Source organism: Phasianus colchicus, chromosome 1 (assembly GCF_987193195.1).
Source record: "Phasianus colchicus chromosome 1, bPhaCol1.hap1.1, whole genome shotgun sequence".
Classification (NCBI taxonomy): domain Eukaryota; kingdom Metazoa; phylum Chordata; class Aves; order Galliformes; family Phasianidae; genus Phasianus; species Phasianus colchicus.
The window spans coordinates 118,713,823-118,736,377 of NC_143436.1; the positions used below are offsets into that span (position 1 = coordinate 118,713,823).

Sequence of the window (22,555 nt, forward strand, 5' to 3'; positions counted from 1 at the left end):
CCAGTATTAGATAATTAGAAGTTTATGTAATCATGGTATGAGATTGGGATAAGTTTGGAACTCAGTTACAGAAGATCACATCTTTTTCTGCTGACAGTGTAGTCTAGCAAATATTTTCACTGAAAATATAATCACAACTTGAGTAGTCTTTCTTACTGATAACCTGAAATGCCATCTATTATAAAATTATTTGTGTACACAAATGTGATAATCTTTAAGTATGATATTTTGGCTTTAGACTAAGAAAACAAGACAAGCAAACAAACAAATAAAAAAACCCCAAGAGGATATTAATTTCATCTACGTTATGATATTTTTAAAGAAAAGAACAGATTTCTCAGTTTGTTGACCTTTGTCCAAATAATGTCTTTAATAGTAGCATCTATATTTGAGCTTCTATTTTCAAAGTAATCAAAGCTGTCATCGTTAGAATACTAAAAATCTAATGATTAAGTCTCATAAAAGAACTGCTGTGGCACTAAGTCCAAAGAAAAGCTATTCTTCAGACCAGTAGGCAATAAAGCAAAATTAGAACATGTTTTACATGTGAATATTTCACTAATGAAGTGTGGTTAGCCCTACTGATCCTAAGAACATTATACCTGCAAACAGGAAAGTAATTTTTATTTTTCTAATTGCTATCATCATTTTAAGAAACAGCTCATTATCAGAAGATGATGTTGGATGAAAAATGACATTTGCCTGGTGCTGATGGATTTCACGACAGTGCTTTCCAATAAAAATATAATCACTTGCCATAGACTCCATTGAACAACATTTGTATGATGACACATCCAGGTCCAAAATTTATTTCTGCCAAAGTGCACTGGTTACACTTACAAAATTATTTTATCTAGATGATGTCATTTTAACTCTTCTTGCTTAAAACCAGAATAGTAGGTCAAAATTAAAGAAAAGAGGAAAGGGTGAGTTTGTAGGAACAATTCATCTCAATCAAACAATGAAAGCAGAAAAAAGCAATGTCTGAAATTTGAGCACATGCAATAATGCATAAGGTTTGGAGAGTATGCTGGCCCTTTGTTTTGTTTCATACTTATTTGGCACATTGCATCATCTCATCATTTTGGATAGTGTCTGCATTTAATAGAAAGTGGCATCATGTTTCTAAAGCAATCCCTACTATAGAATAGTGTGTTAGCTATAAGGTATACAAAGTCCTCAAATAAATTGAATTATTAACATTAGAGTTAGCCATATATTTTTCATTTTTTCCTGCACTGAGAGCAAACCCATATGCTGTCCATAGTAAAAGCTATGTCCAGAGAAATACGTAAAATATATAAAAGCATCCATATTTTTAGAAATCAATGCTGGAGTGTTGATTGTTTGCTGGTGTATTTTTGTTGTTGCTATTGTTCTTTTAAAGGATGCTGGAAATTCTTCTTAGTTGCTTTGCAGTTTTTTCAGCTTACTCTACTGTGCTGGCTGGGAGCTGTGATGCTGACCCTGCACCTGTCTGTGGAACTGCAGATGGTTGATGTAACACAGGCTATTGAGTTCAAAACAGGAAGGAGGAGATTGCTTCTGTGAGATGCATACACATTTTTAAATGCTAATTGTTTGTTCCCTAAAATATTACGCAGGCTTGTGCATTTACAACTGGGATTCATCTTCATGCATCATTAACATCCTAATGTATACCTTTGGCGATGGAGGGAAATCTGTTCAGAAATTACACATTTCTAATTGCACACGAAGTGACTTGCAGTGTTAGTCAACAATACGTTCAGTTTCAGTGAATTGAAAGAATCAGACGCAGGATGAATAAAAACCATACAAATTAACTTAAGCAATGATTCAATTATGTATTTTTTTAATATATTAATGAAATTACACCACAAAGAAAGCATATATCAAACACACACAAAACTGAACTTTCTAAATTACCAGGGATTTTAGGAATATCAAAAGGCGACATCACTGTCCTCATGCAGTTAAAATGAGACATCAGAATAGTGTAAAATAGTGGACTACTAAAGGCCTAGAAATAGAACAAAATTGGTATCTTTCCAAAGATTAAGAAAAAAGAGCAGAGCTGTATTAGCAATATCAAGCAAAATAATGGTCATTTTTACTATAAAAGAGTGAATGAAGATCAAATTCTCTTGCACAAACATACATACAAACACACGTACACATACATAGATACAGAATTTAAAATTAAAAAAACACTCAATTTGAATCTTGCAACACTCTAATTTATGTTAATATATCAAATATTGATAATTCCCATTTTTATAAATGATGTGAATCCCATATGCAAGTATATGAACAAAATTATTTTTAAATGTATTTTGATACATTCTGCATAAATTTATATGTATAGGTGTAGGATTTAAGCTGTGTTGACACAATCTTAATAGGAGTCAAATCATTTTGATCTATCTGAAGAATGGACTTAATTTTAGTAAGTAAAACACTGCCTTGAAAATTAACATTCATTTAGTAGATGAGATGAAAACCATGGGTTCTGTATCCTTCACTAACTTTCCAGTGAAATGGAAATGATGGAGAGGAGTTTTCTGAAGGCCTTATTGGAAAGAATATCCATAATAGAAATATTTTTTGTTAAAATATTATCTTTATCCAAAGTTGATCTAGTTGCATTCATTTAATTTATTTATTTAGTGTAATTAACTTTATGTAAATTTTAACACCTTGTTTTCACAGAATATTTTCAAATATAATAAGATAATGAATTTACATATAAAATTAAAAACAAATTTTGACAATTCTTAATCCCAGTCTAATAATGTTATTTGTTTGTTTTAATCTTGTGCCTAGGAATAAACACATTTGCATTTTTGTATGTTAAATTCTATGTTTACTCATATTCCATATTTTCAAAAAAACTATAGAGCTATAGTGAAATATCGTAAAGAATTTCAAACTACACAGCATAATCAGTCTTTATTAACATATGAAAAATAATTTTTTACTGTTTTTTTTTCCTGATACAGCCCAAAGTCAGACATGGAAATCATACAAAAGTAACTCCTCTGAAACTCTCAGAATATTTGAACTGAAGTAATTAAAAACTACTTGATAATATTCTGATAATTTTATGAGGACATATTCAATGTCATGTAGAGTACTTCTTTTGAATCTGAATGTTGAACAGAATTCAGTTATATGTTTACTGCCTTTTTTTGTCTCCATTCCAGATTCTGACTTCAATGGTGGGATGAAATAGAATACTGCAATTCTTTAGAGTGGATCTAAAAATAGAAATGTGGCCTAAATACGTTGTTTGCTGATCATATTATATCTCTACAAACATCAAAGAAATGCAAGAGACACTGAAAATATATCTTCTCCTTTCCATGCATTAGCAACACTGCAGTTCACTTGTAATCTTGTAGTCAAACCGCTCTCCATCATATTTGGAAAAATTATGGCTGTTTGGAGAAGTCCCTGGTGAATGGAAAAAGGGAAACATTAGTCCCATTTTAAAGAAAGGGAGAAAGGAAGACCCTGGAACTACAGGCCAGTGAGAAGATCATGGAGGAGATCCTCCTAGAAGCTATGATAAGGCACATATGAGATAAAGAGGTGATTTGAGAAAGCCAGCATGGCTTCACGAAGGCCAGATCATGCCTAACCAATCTGATGGCCTTCTATGATGGAGTGACAGCTTCGGTGGATGGGGGAAGGGCGATGGATGTCATCTACCTGGACTTCTGCAAGGCCTTTGACATGGTCCCATCCCTAAATTGGAGAGGTGTGGATTTGAAGAATGGACTGTTCGATAGATTAGGAACTGACTGGCTGGATGCAGCCAAAGCATTGTGATCAATGGTTCTGTGTCAGGGTGGAGGCCAGTCACAAGTGTTGTCCCTCAGGTGTCGGTCTTGGGACCAATGCTCTTCAACATCTTCATCAATGACACAGACAATGGCATCAAGTGCACCCTCAGCAAGTCTGCAGATGACACCAAGCTGAGCGGTGCAGTCAATACACTGGAAGCTATCCAGAGAGACCTGGACAGGCTGGAGAAGTGGGTCCATGAAAACATAATTAGCTTCAATAAGGCCAAGTGCAGGGTGCTGCACTTGGGTCAGGGCAATCCCAGGTATTTATACAAACTGGGGGAAGACCTCCTGGAGAGCAGACCTGTGGAGAAGGACTTGGGGGTCCCGGTGGAAGAAGAAACTGGATGTGAGCCAGCAGTGTGCGCTTGCAGCCCAACTTTGGCCAACTGTGTTCTGGGCTGCATTAAAAAAGCAGTGGCCAGCAGGGAGAGGGAGGTGATTGTCCCCCTCTATTCAGCTCTTGTGAGGCCCCATCTGGAGTATTGTGTGCAGGCCTGGGGCCCCCAGTACAGGAAGGACATAGAGCTCTTAGAGGAGGGCCACTAAGATGATCAGAGGGCTGGAGCACCTCTCTTGTGATGAAAGGTTGAAGGAACTGGGCTTGTTTAGATTGGAGAAGGCTCCAGGAAGATCTCATTGTGGCCTTCCAGTACTTGAAGGGAGTGTATAAGCAGGAGGGGGAATGGCTTTTTACGAGGGTGGATAGTGACAGGACAAGGGGGAATGGTTTTAAACTAAGACAGGGGAGGTTTAGGTTAGATATTAGGAGGAAGTTTTTCACACCTAGGGTGGTGACACACTGGTTGCACAAGGAGGTTGTGGATGCCCCATCCCTGGAGGCATTCAGGGCCAGGCTGGATGTGGCTCTGGGCAGTTTGGCCTAGTGACTGGCAACCCTGCACATAGCAAGGGTATTGAAACTAGATGATCATTGTGGCCCTTTTCAACCCAGGCCATTCTATGATTCTATGATGCTATGATTTTATGCATTTTCACCACCAAAGAACAACAACCTGCATGTTTTGCTTGTAAAACATGTATCAGTGGAGGTGACCCACAGTTGCTGTCACCACTGCTGAAACTTCCCACCCCCTATCTCACTGTACACACCCCCTGCTTGGTCTCCACAAATTTTCAGAAGTGTCGATGAATGTCAATGGGTGCCATTTTTTCCTCATGGAAGAATTCAATTCCATACCTTGTCTTCATCTCCGCTTCCATGTCAGATGCCATTTTGTCACATGGCAACAAAATGTAATGGTATATTGGTGGGAAGGCTCGATCTCTACTGCCATGCCATCAACATCCACCTCTGACATTGTAGGCCAACATAATAAATTAGGAGGGATTACTTTCAGAGCAACTCTTGTAAATGGCTAAATACTGTCACTTGATTTTGGAAAGATAAATGAAAATAAATATGCTACTGAACAATTGCCGTGAATGAATCCAATTACCATGTTTTTTAGGAAGTATGCAGCTCTGGAATAATGACTAAAGCTGCCAATGATTCACTGCTATAAGTCCTGTTCAGCTAAGTTTTTACATTGTAAGGCTCTTTTTGTCTATATTCTTCATATCAAACAGCAACAGAGATTAAAATCTTCTATCTCCATTGCATTTTAGCATTCACCTGGAAAGCTAAACAGTTGTTCAGCAATGTTAATCCAATTTTTTGTCATTATACTACTTCCTCTCATGTCAGAAACCAGGATTACAGCAGCAAGAGATGGAGATATATCTGCATGTTAATGCCATCTGAGATGCAGTGGATATTGAGATATCAACTAAGTAATATATCAACTGCTGTCCATATCATTTACCCCATTTATTTCGAAATATAAACATACTCCCTTTGCACCAGTCACTCTTCTGTCCCTTGCTTTAGAGTTAATAAGTTGCATTCATAATAAAATGAGAATAAGGAACGTATGCACTTAAATATATATACACATACATATGTAAATACAAATGTGAAGCAGTTTACACTGGAGTTATTGAAAAAATGTTTAATGTTCTCACTTAAAGCTAAATGCAAATATATGGGCGTGCACATCAAGATCTGTGTGCATAAATTCATAGGTGAATAATAAACTTTGGGTTCTTTTCAGCTAAGCTGTGAGATATATATGTGTACACATTAAAAAAAATGTACATCTTAATTCAAGTGGCATTTACTTTTCTTAATTTTTATTTTTATAAACCTCTGCTGGGTATTTTCTTCCATTTCCAGAGCACCATTTTTGCAGCTGCTCCTGCAAATATCTCCCTACAGTGCAATCTGATTTTCCTTGTACATATGAATTGGAGTGTAAAGTAGTGAAAGATACAGAAATGAGCAGAGTTCTGACACCCTGTGGGTAAGACACTAAAGTCATTTTCATTTGTCAAGTAGGTGATGTAACAGCTAAATGAAAACCTCTTAGCAAAATCTGAGACATCCAGTTTCTTTATGTACTCAAACCAGGCTTTGCTCCTTTGTGTTCATTCCCTATCTTTTCAAAATGCTTACAGCTCTCAGTAACGTCTATTGGCATAAAGTCTTAGGGTCAGCATCAAATCCCATTAAAATAATCTGAAAGACTCCTTTTGAGTTCAGTGGCTTCTAAATCAGACTCTTATTAGACTCACCTTGTAGAGTAATAAGTATTCATAGATGGATGAAAGAACAGAAAATCTCTCCAGTAGTTTTGAGTCCAGCAAAAAGATCATTTCCTTGGTGAAGGATAATTCCCCTGTTGACCAAGAAAGTCTCATGGGCCAGGATGAAAGTCTGTGCTTTAGGGATATGCAGGATATAATTGGGTAAAAAAGGTAATAGAAAGAACATAACCATAGCAGCACATAACAGAATTTATAATGAAATACCTGCAAGATATTCTGGTGTCTCATTTTTTTCTTTAAGCTAAACGCAATTGGAATTTTTGTGAATGTTAACTGATTGTTTCTAACAAATCACTTTGCCACTAAATAGCATGTTGTCACAGCTTCAGTAATCAAAATGAAGCAAGGTAATTTTTAATTCTGCTTCTAGTGTCTCCCACTAAACAAGCTACTCCTCTCCATTTATGTTATGCAGCTGCCAATGCTATAATCTTGTTCAGCCTCTTGTGGTATAATAAAGTCTTACTGACAGGAATGAATTCAATATTTTCTGTTTTACATAATAAGATTCAGACTGGTGAGTTTGAGTGGAGGCTTGGTTGGAAAACCTTAATGTGCTTTCTCAGTACATGGGCTATTTGTTATGCAAAGTGAGTAAGAGAAGGAAAGACAGGATTTGGGAGAAGTGGAGATTAAGACATCATCAGATGTTAAGAAAATTGGACATTCTGGTGGGGGAGATATCACTTTTGGTACAACTCACAGTCAAAAGCAGTCTCAATGTGCAGAAATTACACTACTATCAAGTAGTTTCATATTAGTACTTAGAACACACTTTAAAAAAAGATGAAGTGTTTCCGAAGTGCTGACTTGACAGAATGGCAGCAAGCTCTAAGGATATCCTTTGTTTACACAGAGAAAAGGCATTATATGATGTTTTCTTGCTGCAATTACTCTGACTACAGTACCATATCGTACATACATTACAGTGTAGTGAGCAAGACTAGGGAAGTAATCCTGCCCCTGTACTCAGCACTGGTGAGGCCTAACCTCGACTACTGTGTTCAGTTTTGGACACCTCAGTACGGAAAGGACACTGAGGTGCTGGAGCAGGTCCAAAGAAGGGCAACAAAGCTTGTGAAGGGCTTGGAGAATATGCCATACAAGAAGAGACTGAAGGAACTGGGGCTGTTTAGTCTGGGGAAAAGGAGGCTGAGAGGATGATGTGTTCAAGACCAGATTGGATGGGGCCCTGGGCAGCCTGGTCTAGCATTAAATGAGAAGGTTGGTGGCCTTGCATGTGGCAGGGGGGTTGAAGATTCATGATCCTTGAGGTCCCTTCCAACCCTTGCCATTCTGTGATTCTGTGATTCTGTGATACCTTATTGCTCTCTTCCAATACCTGAAAGGTACTTACAGCAAGATCAGGGTTGGTCTCTTCTCACTGGTGACAGGTGACAGGATGAGGGGAAATGGCCTCAAGTTGCACCAGGGTAAGTTTAGGTTGGATATCAGGAAACACTTCTTTACAGAAAGGACTTTTAAGCACTGTGGAATAGGCTCCCCAGGGAGGTGTTTGAGTCACCATCCCTGGATGTGTTTAAAAGCCATTTGGATGTTGTTCTCAGGGACATGATTTAGTGGAGGGTTGTTAGAGTAGTATGGTTAGGTTGCACTTGGACTAAATGATCTTGAAGGTCTTTTCCAACCTGAGCAATTCTATGATTCTATGATTCTACCATCCAACGACATGGAAAGAAAGAATCAACCCAAAAGGCTCTATACAGACCTAAATCCACCTTAGTGGCTTAGCTGGTAGACAAGATCTTTGTATGCATGCTTCTCAAAGAGCAAGACAAGGTCATCAACAAGGCTTCAAAAATTGCTGAGATATTTTTTGGCATAACCTTGTAGTAACAAAATACTCAGTGCATAGCCATGCATTTTGCAGTACTGACCCAGAGAGTAGTTGCTTTTGTTACTTAGTGTCATTCATTTAATGTAAATGCTATATGCTTATGTAAGAATATGCTTTAATTGTATAGAAAAAGAGGGGATATATTAAGTTATGACATGCCTAAGATGCTAAAAAATGTAATGCACATACATTACAGAAATAAAAACTTCTTTTTTTCTTGTTAGTGTCCCAGATATTACCCCTTTGGTGGAACCAACTAGACTAATAAGTATATTGTGTGTAAATGTAGTATTAAAATATGGTGTGACTATTTAAAATGTATCATAAAACGTCCATACCAACAGAAAGAAGAACTTAAATCACACTAATTGCCTCCATATCTGCTGGTCTTAGCAGAAAGAGAAAGCGGCAAAGGAGTGTGTACCAACTGCTTTGTCAGCTATAGGCATTCATCCATAAGAGTAGCCATAAAGTGCATAGGCAGAATGAGAATATGACACTTCTGTAGTTGCCTGCACCATGCACTAGATAACAGGTGCTCTCCATTACTGCATATCTGTTCAGTGTCTTTCTAAGGACATTATTTTCAAAACCCTGTCTGAAAAGAAAAGCCCAAATTCCAGGAGTCTTTTTAACAGTAACCAGTGATCTGAAGCAACACATTTCACAGTTATTCTTAGAGGTAACACTTTCTTTTTTATTATTATTATTTTTCATTGGAAAAATCAAGACAAAAATGCTGAGAAGCATTAATAAGCAACCCATCATAGTTTTTCAGAGAGATCTAATCAGTATGATCTCAATTAATTAAAAAATACCAGTAGTATAATGTCATCTTTTAGGTAAAGCTCTAGCATTAGGTGGGATGGTTGGTGGCCCTGCGTGTGGTAGGTGGGTTGGAGATTCATGATCCTTGAGGTCCCTTCCAACCCTGGCAATTCTGTGATTCTGTGATTCTGTAAAGCCTTCAGGTGTTCAGGCTTACAAACAAATATGGGTAAACACATTAAATTGAGAGCTTATTTAATTGAGTTTAATTTGACTTTCTCATTTGCTAGGTTCAGGATTCTAAATTGGTGTATTCTACATTTTGCTGTGAGACATTTCAATTTTAAGTATTTCTGCCTGTCAGTGTTGAAGATTAATTATAACTTCCATGATGCCTACTCATTATGAGTAAAAATTAAACTGCAATAAAATAAAGCTACCAATGAGCCTTTAAAGAAAAGGTCTTTACACATTGAAATAAGCAACTTTTTTTGTTATATTAGCAGAAATTGCTGCTATAAGACCAGCTGTGTCCTTTCCTGCTCCTGTGAAGTCAGAGAATTTTTACTAGGCCTCTGAAACCTCAGTATTTTACAGAATTCTGTGCTCATTGACATAAGTGTTCTCAAACACAGGAGAAAAATTATGAGAAACCAACGGAATTGACTAACATTATTTGTTAGAACATTACATATGAAGCAATACTGTTGTTCTGGACTTTTTTTCTGGTATGAAAAACTTCAATGCCAATGCTTCACATTCGTCACACAGTCACTGATCAATAGGTTATGAGCAGTCAGAACCCAGCTTTCCACACAGCTTGTTTTTCAACTAAACTAAACCTCAGTCAGGCCAAATCTCCCCATCACTTTTTCAGCTGTGATGAAATGTTAGCTGCATTTAGCTTTGTCTCAGAGAACATTACCTTCTCAAAATGTGGAAAACCACCATGACGCATTACCACAATACGGACAGAACACCTGAGGCTGCAAAGATAAAGTCTGCTTTTTATCTCACAGTGGTATAATTCATGTGACCATAGTTCATACTGTAAACCTTGAAGAGGATTATATTAATTGAATTTTTATTAAGAACAGTGTGAAAGAAAAACAAAAAGGAAATACCAGCAGGGGTACAAGACCTGGCTTGACAAAAAGGAAGCTATTTCAGTTTAGTGGGTTCTGCAAAATATTGAGGATATCTAGGATAAATCTAAATGGAATCATAAAGATATGAAAAATAGGGAGAATATGTACTAAATTTTTTGATTCTGTAAGAAGTATTCTGAAATCCAAATAAGGTAGAGTAAGGAAGTGACTGAGCTTTATCTGTTCATATCTATCAACATTTTCAATGTTGGTAGTTCCTGAAAAATTAGCCCAGCTGAGGAGTTTACATGTTCTGATCCCAAATTATTTCGTAAAACTAAATATGTTTTTGCAAGTGTATTTATTTTCCCATTCCTTAAAGGACATCTAAGCTGTGGCAACTTATCCTGGAAAGAAATGTAGGATTTCATTTTAAAAAGTCCCCTTCTTTACCACACCAATAGAACAATTAAAAGCTATCTGTTTTTGAGAAATTCTGAGCAGAAGCCAAGCATTCCGAATATTCTGTCTTTTACCTACAGTTCTTGTGGAGTTCCTTAACTATTTAAGTTGTACTTCTGAAGCTGAACATTAAATATGTTTTGCACAGAATTGAATGTGTATAAAACCTATGAGTAACATAAACTCTTTTAGAAAATAATCTATAAATTCCATGCATTAGTTTTCATGCACAAATTACTGAGAAAGCTATTTTTCTAGATAGGCCTGTGTCTCTATCCACGACATTCAAAGTCATCTTTTATTTTTCTCTGGTATTTGTACAAATGCTGAAGCAGAAATTCATTTAAAATTACTTTATAGCATGAATTTATAGAATGGTAAGGTGGTGCTGGTAGAGATTTAGGCAGTGTGATTTGGTGCTTAATCTTCTGTGGCCTCATTGTTGAGTTTCAAAACCATTCTAAAACCAACTCTGAGACCTCACATCTAAGCCTAATGTATTTTCTTCTTGTTCTTTTTCTAGAATAGGCTGTATGTTGCTCCTATACCTGAAGATGAGAAATTTACTGCTGCCTTTGGAGATGCCTCTTCAACAAGAGACATATCTTGTCGTGAACAGTGGGCATCTACAGCCCGACTGAACTTTGTATTTTCAAAAACTGAAAAAGTCACTCAGATTTCTATTTTGCCTCTACAACAATTTTATTTCTGTCCAGTTAAAATGTGTTCCTCACACACATATCTATTTCAAAATATTAACTGATAGAACAGACAAGGTCCTTAAAGAAATAAAGAGTCTAAAAAGAAAGAGACTTAAAGCAAATATATTGATCATTATACAGGAGAATAATATTTACAAACATTGCTTAATGGCTGTCTTTGTTTTTAGAATTTATATTAGCTCAGCATATTATGAAGATAACAGAGTAGGCAGAACTCATCAGTAATTACAAATTCTGTCAACCTTGTTAACGAAAATGGAAGAATGAAACTGCATTCCTGCAAAACTCAAAAGCAATCAGCACACAGAATTGAGCTGTCACAGATTACAACCATACATCTGCCTAAGCCAGGAGCAGATGGATCTATTAACCTTTAAGTTAATAAATAAATATTTTTAGCTCGAATTCACAGATTAAAGGAAATGTTTATTGTTCTTAATATCAACAAAGAATTGAACACTGACCACTAAGAATGCAAACAAACACTGCTCCTGCAATATGAAATGTATCCTGCAATTCAGACAGAAAGGGATGCTACAAAATGAAAGTGGTCTTAAAAGAGATACTGCTAACATGACAAAAATTGTATTTCAATTGAAAAAAAAAAAGTTCTTTGAGCTGTGAATGGCACTAGCTTTTCTAATGCAAGTTTACTTCTGATTATACTATTTTTTTTTTTTTTTTTTCTTTTTACAAAATGATGAGTCTTTCCCAGCATTTTAAGAAGCGCTGGAATAACTGCCTCTAAAAGTAGCAGGAGTCAAAGGTAGTGGGACAACATGCACTTAGAAAAAGGAAAGGATCGTGAAAGTGAAGCTCGTGGAAATGTCTGAATTCATATAAATTCAATTTTATCTATTCTTGACCTCTAATCATTTGAGCTGTTATATACTGTCTGTAGTGAACTGTAGAAGAAAATAAAATAGCCTGGCTCAATTCTTGAGGATTTATATGTGAACAGGTCTCAAATTAAGAGTGAGATGCAGATGAACAATGTTTTCAAGATAAACACTGACATTCAACCTGCAGTTGTGGTCCCTCACAGTAAATGGCAAAGTATTCTATAAATGAGGCTGAGCATTATTTCATAGGACTTGCTTTATTTTAAAAAGTTCTACAGTTTATTGTACACCAGTAAACATGGTGCAAAATTATTCTTTTTGTGTATGTTTGTTAACCAGCTAAAAGTTTGCCTGTCTTCATAGATAAGATATTATTAGGTTTCATAGTCTGCATTATTCAAAACAGAAATTGATATTCATAAAACCGTTTAGTCCATTTTAAAATCCACCTGCATTTCTTATTCCTTTGAACTTCTGAGGCTGTTAATCACTCAGCTTCATTAGATTGTATCTGAAGCAGTTATTTCTTTATTTAACTCTTTGCTTTTAAGACCATTGTAGTTCAGTTCGAATTTACTTTATATAATCTTTTTAAATTATGACTCGCAGTGTAAATTGACATTTTTCATTGCTCAAGTACAGAGGATGTGTAAGGTGTGGATCCAAAAATACAAGTACTATGGCAAAGGGCATCCTCAAGGCCTGGTTGCTTCCTCTTCCTACTGAATTCTCAACTAATTTGAGCTCTTATCACAGGGATCTTTAAGACACATGGTCTTCCTCCTGAAATGTAGGAGCCAGATGTGATAGGACATCTTGTCAGCTGAAAGAGCAGGATCGTATCCAGTTGATCCAGGTAATTCTGAAAGGCAAGTAAAACACTGATAGATGTCATCCTACTAACCAGAAAGCCTCTGAGAGTGACTGACAATAATTCCTATGGCTAAAGTTTTGTGATTTATATTAATCTTGTGTTATAGGAAGTTTAGACTGACTTTCTGCCTCAGCTGTTCAGATACTGTCTTGATCTCAATATGTTCCTTACTGAACAGTTTTATTCTGTGGTATTACACTATGATTTCTGTTGTTTGTGTATAGATTCCAAGGGCCATAAATGGTAAAATCTTATTGATCACACACTTCTTGATATACAGCGCTGTGAACCACCCAATAATCCTGATGGAAGAATTCAATTCAGTGTCAAACACTTTTTTTTTTTTTAATTTCATTAAGGTCATTAAGGTAGAAAACTCAGCAATACGCCTGGAAAACATGTTAATTTTAGTATTTCCCTCAGCTAGACAATACACATGCTGTTTCATAAAACAGTGCAAGATTTGGAGGGCAAGCAATGATTTGAGGGATTTGTAGACTCAAATTCTCACAGAGATTGTCTTTTAAAAACAGGCACAAGGAAATGAAGAGGAATAGCTCAGACCAGTTGGAAGCACATGCTTAAGAACTAAATATTGCAAATGCCTGCTGTGCTCAAGAAAGAAAAGATCTTGTGCTCATGCTTTGTCCACAAACCTGACATTTTCTTTGAAGGGGAGAAATTCACTGGTAAAGCAAGGAAGAAACAGAAACGCACTCTTCACATTTTTTTCCTCTCTTAAATTACCAACAAGCTAAACAAACAGAAACAAACCCAAGATAACCTAAGCATACTCAAGAGTCTTAAAGATTTGGCTTATCCAGTTTTCTCCTATTTGTTTTTAATCAATAATAGAATGGAGATGTCGTTTATGAAGATAAGAAAGTTAATGGCTTACCAGAGGAAGAGCAGGACAACCCAGCTGAAGTACAGATTGAAAACTATGTTATCATCCTAGCACAAAGAATAGACAGCTGACATATGATTCAATCAGAATATAATTAAATTAAGAGCAATACAAATGCAGTCAATACTATTTTATGAAGGACAGGTCTTATCAGATATTTTTTTGTAAAACTAAAAGTTTGACTGAAGCAGGTGACTGCAGATGTAATATACTTAGATTTTAGAAAGATGTGATTTAAAGATACAGAGATGTAAAAAATATATGTATCAAATAATTATTCTCAATCCCTTTAAAAAAAAAGATGAAGTGACTAATTGGCAGACATAATGTTCAACAAGAAATCATTACATTGTGTCTATCTAAGGCAATTCATTACTGTTAGCTTTAATTACCTAAGCCAACACATCAGACTCAAAGAAAAACATAAATTCTAAGGATGTAGGATTGCATGCTTTTGGGCTTCAAAGTTGCTGAACTACATACAAGTATAATCAAATAAAATCCTACAGTCTAAATTACATATAATATCAGATTAGAAACAAACATTCTGGAGGCAGAAACTAATTAAATATTTTGAAAATTTATAGATGAATATATATATATATATGAAATATTTCATTATTTCAGATTTATGATTTATTCATAATTTATATTAAAAGTACATATATATATTGGCCTTTCTCTAAGGAAAGCTTGATCTTCCCAGCAGATATTTAAATAATATTTATATAAATATTCTGTTCTTTTCCTGGCATGACTAGGTGTTCAGTAAGTTTCAATTCTGACATCACAACCTTGAATAAATTTTACAATTATTAGTACACTAAAAGGAACTGCTGCAGCTATAGGAACTGAACTTTCCTGCTACTCCTTTGGGAGTCTCTGCTTCTGTAGAGATAAACACACTGGCAAGGTGCAGTACAGAAAGCCTGCTCAATTTCTTCAGAGTAAGCAAACAAAGGGGTTCACTCACCATGGCATTCAGATGACAGTCCTTATGAGAAATATGTTGTTTAGAGATTAAATCTTGTGTTAAATGCAGATCTTTCCTATGTATAGGTGGTGTGGACATGAGTTTTTCCTTCCAATCTTCCATACTTTGGTTTGTCTTGAGAGAACAGATTAGTAAAGTAAATAGTATGGATACATCGAGAGGTTAGTTTAGTCATTAATGAAAGTATCAATCCATTTCTCAGTCTGCACAAAAAAATCTATAAAGGATGGAATTCAATTAATAATCTGGACATCCGTAACAAACTAATAATCCTAACATTACTGTCCTATTTATGGAGATATCTGGGAATGTATAGGGTATATGGGTTATATTAGGGGTTACATTTCATTTTATCCTAAACTAAGAATTTGTAATATATCAAAATAGTGCTTTGAAAATATAATTCTCTTCAGTCAGAAAGGAATATCATAGAATTGTTGGGATTGGCAGGGAACTTAAGCACAACCAAATCCATACCCCTGCCATGGGCCAGGCTGTCACCCACCAGATCAGACTGCCCAGGCCCCCATCCAGCCTTCAGGGATTGGGCAGCCGAGGCTTCTCTGGGCAGCCTGTGCCAGGGCCTCACTCCCCTCTGAGAACTTTTTCCTTATACCGAATCTGAATCTACTTTAAGTTGAAAGCCATTATCCCTTGTTCTATTACTATCAAACCATGTAAAAATTCAGTCCTGTTTATAAGCTCCATTCCAGTACTGGAAGGCCACAATGAAGTCTTCCCAGAGCCTTCTCTTCTCCAAGTTAAACAAGTCCCTCTCTCTTCAGCCTTTCTTCCCATGAGAAGGTGCTCCAGTCCTCTGATCATGTTTGTGATTCTTCTCTGCTTGCTATACCAGTTCTGTTTCTTGGAGAACATGTTCATTTCAGTAATGTGTCAAGCATGATTGTTTGTCTTCTAATTAGTAATTTTGAGGATGTAGAATATTCATCTCTTTCATATGATACAAACCCATGAAACTTGCATCACACTATTGGTTAAGTTTTGCAAGACCACAATGAGAATTGCCTACAGCAAAAGAAGAAAAAAAAACAAAGGAAAAAATGAAGTCTTTTATAGAGAGTTATAGAACTCTGTAAAACTTCTTTATGCTGACTCTATGACCTTTGTCTTTTATTTTTAGGATGCCTTAGTTTAAGATGAGAAGATCAAATAACCATTTACTAAAATGATGATAGCCATAAATATCCTAATTTTCTTTGCTAGAAATATATGGGAAGAACAGAGTTGTAATACACTGTAAGAATTCTCAGGTTCTTTAGAATTTAGTTGACACATGTCACATTTCAGATCTATAATCCAGAATTATGAAATTGATAGCAGAAGCAAATTCTGAGGACAATATCTGTTCTTTGTGCATTAATCTTTAAAATTCCAAGTATTATATCACAGTAATATCTCTAATGAATTTATTGTCGCAGTTAAAATGTGGAAATCTTACACTACTTCCTTAGAAAATATGCATTTGTTAATACTTATGTATTTTAAAAATGTATTGCTAACTGCATAGCTATAACCTCTAATGCCAGAAATTGTTTTGAATGATTAGCTTTTTTGAATACTTCATTACACATACTTAATTTGGCTTCTGCGAGAATTAACAATAGATGAATATCATATCCTTCTACCCTGGCAAGAAAATAGAAGCCTTTGTTAAGAGTAATTTCAGGTGAAGTCTATTTTCTATAGTGGAGGAAAAAAACAAAAACAAAACCAAAAACCTATATTAACAGGATCAAGTTGAATTAATTATTTTATTTACTATTAGAGTTCACATAACTTAACCTCTCTTTGGTAACATTCTCAATGACAAAACATAATGAAAATTTGGCCAGGTGATAATGGGTGGAGTGACTCAAATAAGATTTAGTAATGAGGTAGCTGATGGGTTTTTATGCAAAGGACACTGCATTCAAACTACATTAACAGATGATTAGCAAGCTTCAATTAAGAGGCAAAAAGAACAAACACAGAATGAATGCAAACAGGTGATAAAGAGGAAATACTAAGAAAGGAGCTAGAAACATAATTGATGATGAAATATTTTCTCAACACTTAGAAAGGCTGATGTAGTACTTCAGGTGAACTAAATATGAAAACCAATTAGTAGAATAAACATCAACACTTGGTGATAGAATTAGTGCACTCTGTTGGTGTACTTTAGGTAAAAGTACTAATGATTTTGGGTCATAGACATCAAATGCATTACAGAGCATACTAGAAGCAGTTTACAATAAGAAGAATAATGTGATTGAACCATTTCTGGTTTAATCTGTAGAAGGAAGACCAAATAAAGAGAAGGAGGACCAAACAAAATGAATGAGAACATCAAGAAGACATACAGCACACATTTCCTCAAAAAGCCTTGTATATAGATATATTAGTCCATGAGTATGTCTAAAAACGATTTATTTTACAAAATCTTGTAAAAGAGAATGTCATGAGCAATAAACAAAAACAACGTGTTGCATGACTGCATATTGTTTGTATTTTTCTCAAGCTTTTTGCTTCTTTTCCAGTTACCCAGTTAGGTCATCAGACTGTATACAGTGTGACCACAGAAATAAAAATATACCAGCCCTAAGGCACTGACAGTAAATTATGAATTCTCAGAGAAGATATTACAAATAGTGTCCAAAGTAACCACAGGCTTAAAAACTTGTTTGCATAAGTGATGACTCACCATTATAAATAACTAATACCACCACAGAAATCTACATATGAGAAATATAAAGACTGACCTAAACTTCAGATCAGCTTTTCTAAATTACTGTACATTTAATTGAGGCAACAGTTATTTTGAAAACCTTGTGGAATTTGAGGAATCCTATTAGTTCTCCATTTGTAATATTCTTACAATAATAATTAATTACCATTTATGATTATTAATTATTAAAATTGGAATGTAATACTTTGTTACACTTTATTTTTAATCCTACTATTTTCTATTTCATCTCTTTCCAGAATTGAATGCACACTGGTATGGTGAGTCACAAGTACTAATATAGTTTAATGCTATCTTCAACAGTGTTTCCATTGAAGGAAAATAGTTTGCTGGATAGTAGTTGTTTTTTATGCAGGAACAATGGATCCAAAATCATCAGGATCAGTAACATCAATCAGGGGCACAATATGAAAGATGGACACTCACTTCTCTCACCATTTTGTTGAGATGCAAAATGAGTTCTAAACATCTGAATTTAGAACAAATCTGTAGTTATTATAGAACAGTTTCTATTTTTGAATTTGTAAACTAACCAGTATCTTGATCAGAATAATATTTTGATTTTTATGTGTTGAAGTAGGATCAGAACATACTTTGCGTGAACTGACTATGCAAAGTTCAATGCCCATGAGTAACCAGTCTGCTATTTGTTAGCTCAAAAAATTGTATGTAAGACAGGCCAAATGTTACAATAGTATAAAGGTAACTGTCATGGCCACTACCACTGACTGCTGTGAAAATATCTGTAGGAGGACTTGCAGAGGACCTTCTCCCTACTTCTCTCACAAGCTTCATTTAAGTTTTGGTTCAGGTGTCCTTTTTCTGTTCCTGAGTTATTTTGTAATTTTGCTTTTACTTGGTTGAATCTTAATTTGCTGAAATTACTGTCTTAGATTTGTCAAATAGTTACGGACTTGCTAGCAACTACTGAGCTCACTCTGACTACCTTTGATGAACCTCACTTGCTGGAATCTAGCAGGATGTAAATCCCTGTTGGTGAGCTTCCTGTCTCTGCCTGTCCTGCAGTCATTCTCAGTTCTGGCTTTTTCTGTCCATGTGGTGCAGACTGCAGCATTATCTCTTACAGGTGTTGTTGAGATCCAGCTGCATGCAGGCTCACACTCGTGAAGAGATCACTTCAATTCACACAGAAGGTGAAGAGCATATTTTTTCAAGATAAGATATTTTTCAAGATGTAAGATAACTTATATCTGCTTGTGAATTGCAGGAGTTCATGTTTGGCTTATGGAAAAGGAAGATCCACAAAATGTTTGAAACAAGAGAAGGATGCATGACACCTTCCAATCTTTTCATTTTTTACAGAGACATTTACTGAAGTAAACTTTAAAAAGTCTCTTTGGCTGTAGCAACTTTTGTAAAGGAGATTTTGGAGCTAGTTCCAACCACAAGACATCTGCTCTGAAAGTGCTTAAGTTGTCTCTTGTAATGGATTTTAAAATTGCTCTAAGTATGCAAACTTCTTGTTCCAGAACTTGGTATATCCATGGCACGGACTCAAGCTTCCCCTGTGGGCTTCTTATCATCAGATAAATTAATCACAGCAACATGGTTTCAGAAAGATAGGTGAAGCCTGCTTCTGTTGTGGATGATGGCCATTGTTACACCAGAAAAGGAATCTGTATGCATGCTGCTAGGTAAGTATTGTCACCATTGTCAACAGTAGAAAATAACAGCTCATTCTTGTGAGGTGGCCCAACACTGCTCATGTTGAAAGATATTTAGTGTCTTACAGAAATGCTAAATCCTCAGAGACTCAAATTGAAAAACACCTGTCTTCTGAGCCCAAACTGTAACCATAGTGAGATTTTTACCTTCAGACAGCCAGCTAATTTCTAAGTCATAAATCCATTGCCAAATCCTTTTTTTTTTTTTTAATATTCTTTTAGCAAAAATCACCAAGTTTTTGAGTTTTTTATTCCATAATTTTAGAAATCTCTTTGTAAAAATTAATGTTGACAACAGCAACATTGCAAGAATACTGCATAGACTTTTTCTCTTTCTGCTGCAGTTCCCATTACTATTTTGTAACAACAGTTCTTTAAGATTCCTCTTTCCACAGCTCTACCAAGCACCATCCCTAAGATTAAATTTTCCAGATATTCGGGTCAACGGATGTATTTGTTTATAAAATCCTGAAAGCTATTCTTTACAGCTCACAAGTAGTACTAAAGATGTGCTCCACAGTTTATCTTTTAAGATTCTACCTTGACAATATCTGGAAAACATCCATTATTTCAATTGTCTAATAATATATTCAACATCCAGTCTTTTCAAGGAGACTTCTCAGAATGAAGGTCATTAAGTTTATTGCTCCCTTTTGACCTAAGTTATTTAAGTTTAGACACTCACTCTAGAATTATAGATCAAAACCACGCCATAATAACACATTATTTGTTTATTCAAACCCCAATATAATAAGTGAGAATATAATTAGGCAATTTAAAGGGTAAGTTTAACGAGTAGTGTCTGTTTTTTTTTAATAGAATGCTCATAAAGTTGGCCTGTAACATCAAGTTGAAAGGTAGTAATTCATACAGAAAATGTAAATGTGAGATATTTTTTCTTTTCTTGCAAAAATAGGGCAGAATCAGCTTCCAGATAGAGCGATTGAAACTGATAAACTTCAGTGAGGATCTTTCCACCTTTTCCTAGCAGATTTCAATTGTCTAACTTCTAGGAAATTTTATGGAATTAATTTATATAATATGTCTTCAGCATCTGCAGAGAATGTAAATGTGAGAGAGACTGAAAAATAAAGCAACATATTTTAATAGTAGTAAGTCAAATAGTACAGAACATACAAGTCAGGCATCAATTATTTTGAAGGGTTTTTTAACATCTAAGATGAAGGGAAACATTACCAGATAAAGGTTTTGACATATTTGATCAGCAGAGCTGCTTGAAAGCAGTATGTGATTTTTAGCGTCAGTTTTTCAGAATAAATGTTGTTATTTAAAATTTGAAGTGTTTGCAAACATTTATTTTGAAAGTGTGAAATTCAGAAACTGATGAGAAGCTGTTCTGGTGCAAGACTTCAGCTGTTTACCTCTCACAGCTCTCTCTAGAGACTCTGTTTGTTTGTGTAGTGTCTAGCCAAGATATTTTTTGAAACAGATGCAGGGGACACACTTTCCTGTGTGAGAGAGGTCAATAATAGTCTAACAGAGTTATCCTGGGGGATGAGAATGTTCCAGTCACAATTTTTACATTCTTTTGAGGATGAGTTCTGATCAGTGTACTAAATGCCTCCTGGCTCACCCAAGCCTTTGATATTACTTTGAGAAAAATGTCTTTTCTGATTATCAAAATCTGTGCTTAGGGCAATGTGACTTATGTTGTAATAATCCATAAAACCCTTCCTTCATTCACTAGAACTTCTTGTAATTAAAGAATTTGATTTGAATAATTTGCACCACGGTGTTGTTTTGAGACTTAATTTGATTCTGTTCACATAATATTAAAAGAATATGATTGGAATTCAGATAGCCAGGCCTGGAGAATTTAAGCTTTTCAGAGACTTTTCTCTGAACCAGTAAAGTAAAAAGTTGATTTGTTTTGTTTTGTTTTGTTTTTTCTAATAAATAATTATACAAGTATATATTACAAGCTATTACAAAATTACCACTAGTGAACCAAGTATGGAATTACGTGCATTTACCTGCGCATTATGTGCGCATTATTTGATATCTGTTACTGATACAGCGTTCACCGCAAAGCTCCCGGAACTTGGGATAATCAGACAAAAAATTTCTTCATGGATACTCTGCACGACAGAGTACAGAGTCAGACAGGAATTCCTGACAGTGGTTGGGTCTATCTGAGAAGTGTCATGCAGAGAAGCTCATTTCTTGTAGACAGTGACTTATTTTTAAACGCTATTTGTTGTAGATCATAAGTGAGTTTAGGACATCTATTATCAGCTCTGTTTGTTATCATGGTTTCATTGTTCTGCCAACTGCACCTCATCAAGGGTGTTTTGGCACCCTGTGAGTTTACCAAGGATACAGCAAGATTCAAGGCCCCTGCTGAAGTAGGTATCCATCTCTATCAATATATTTACTTGGGTTGCCTTTGTGACAGCTCTATCAGATGGTGATCTTTTGGTCAGAGTCAGCATCTCGTCAGCAAGTAATCTTGTTTCTGCAAATTTATTCTCAATTGCTATTTTTTCTCAACAAAATGATAAATAATACTTCAATAAATGAAGTATTAACTGAATCTCTTCAATTATCATTAAATGAGGTCTGACAAATAATTTCCAGAATATGTGTTCTGCGCCAAGTCCACTACAGAAGACATAGAAGCAGCTTTTGTTCTACTTGGATCATTTGAGATCAACACCATCTTCTTTATTATTTATGACTCTAATAATTATATTTTTGTAAAAAAATCTCCAAATTAGATAAACCGGGGCTTAATTAGGTAGCAACAACTATGCAATTCTATGTAAAAAAATACCATGGCCTACATTTCACCATTAAGTTACTTTATTGTTTCTGTTAAGAAGATTAATTCTCTGCAATTTTTATTTCTCATAAGGAAGGAGTCATTTTTTTCTATTAGTTTGATGAGAACATGTTCCATGTGCAGAACTGAGAGAAAAAAAATAAAAAGAGAGCAGAGCTTGTTCAGAAGCTATGATTCAGCAACTTACATGCATGATGATGGGTTTGAAAACTGAAATGCTGAAGAAATGCTATGAGTTCACACTATGAGGAAGTTGTCATATGTAATTTGGAATTTTAAAACACTATTTTTAATTATGATGCTCTTACTTAG

General features: G+C 35.3%; 1 long non-coding RNA gene across 1 annotated transcript; it reads right to left on the reverse strand.

Moving 5' to 3' along the window:
- Positions 1–12,173: 12,173 nt before the first annotated feature.
- Positions 12,174–15,262, reverse strand: LOC149919984 (uncharacterized). Its single transcript, XR_016459372.1, has 3 exons — positions 14,992–15,262; positions 14,010–14,065; positions 12,174–13,099 (listed from the first exon to the last, which is right to left on the reverse strand). It is a non-coding gene; the product is annotated as an uncharacterized LOC149919984 (long non-coding RNA).
- Between the last annotated feature and the right edge of the window lie 7,293 nt (positions 15,263–22,555).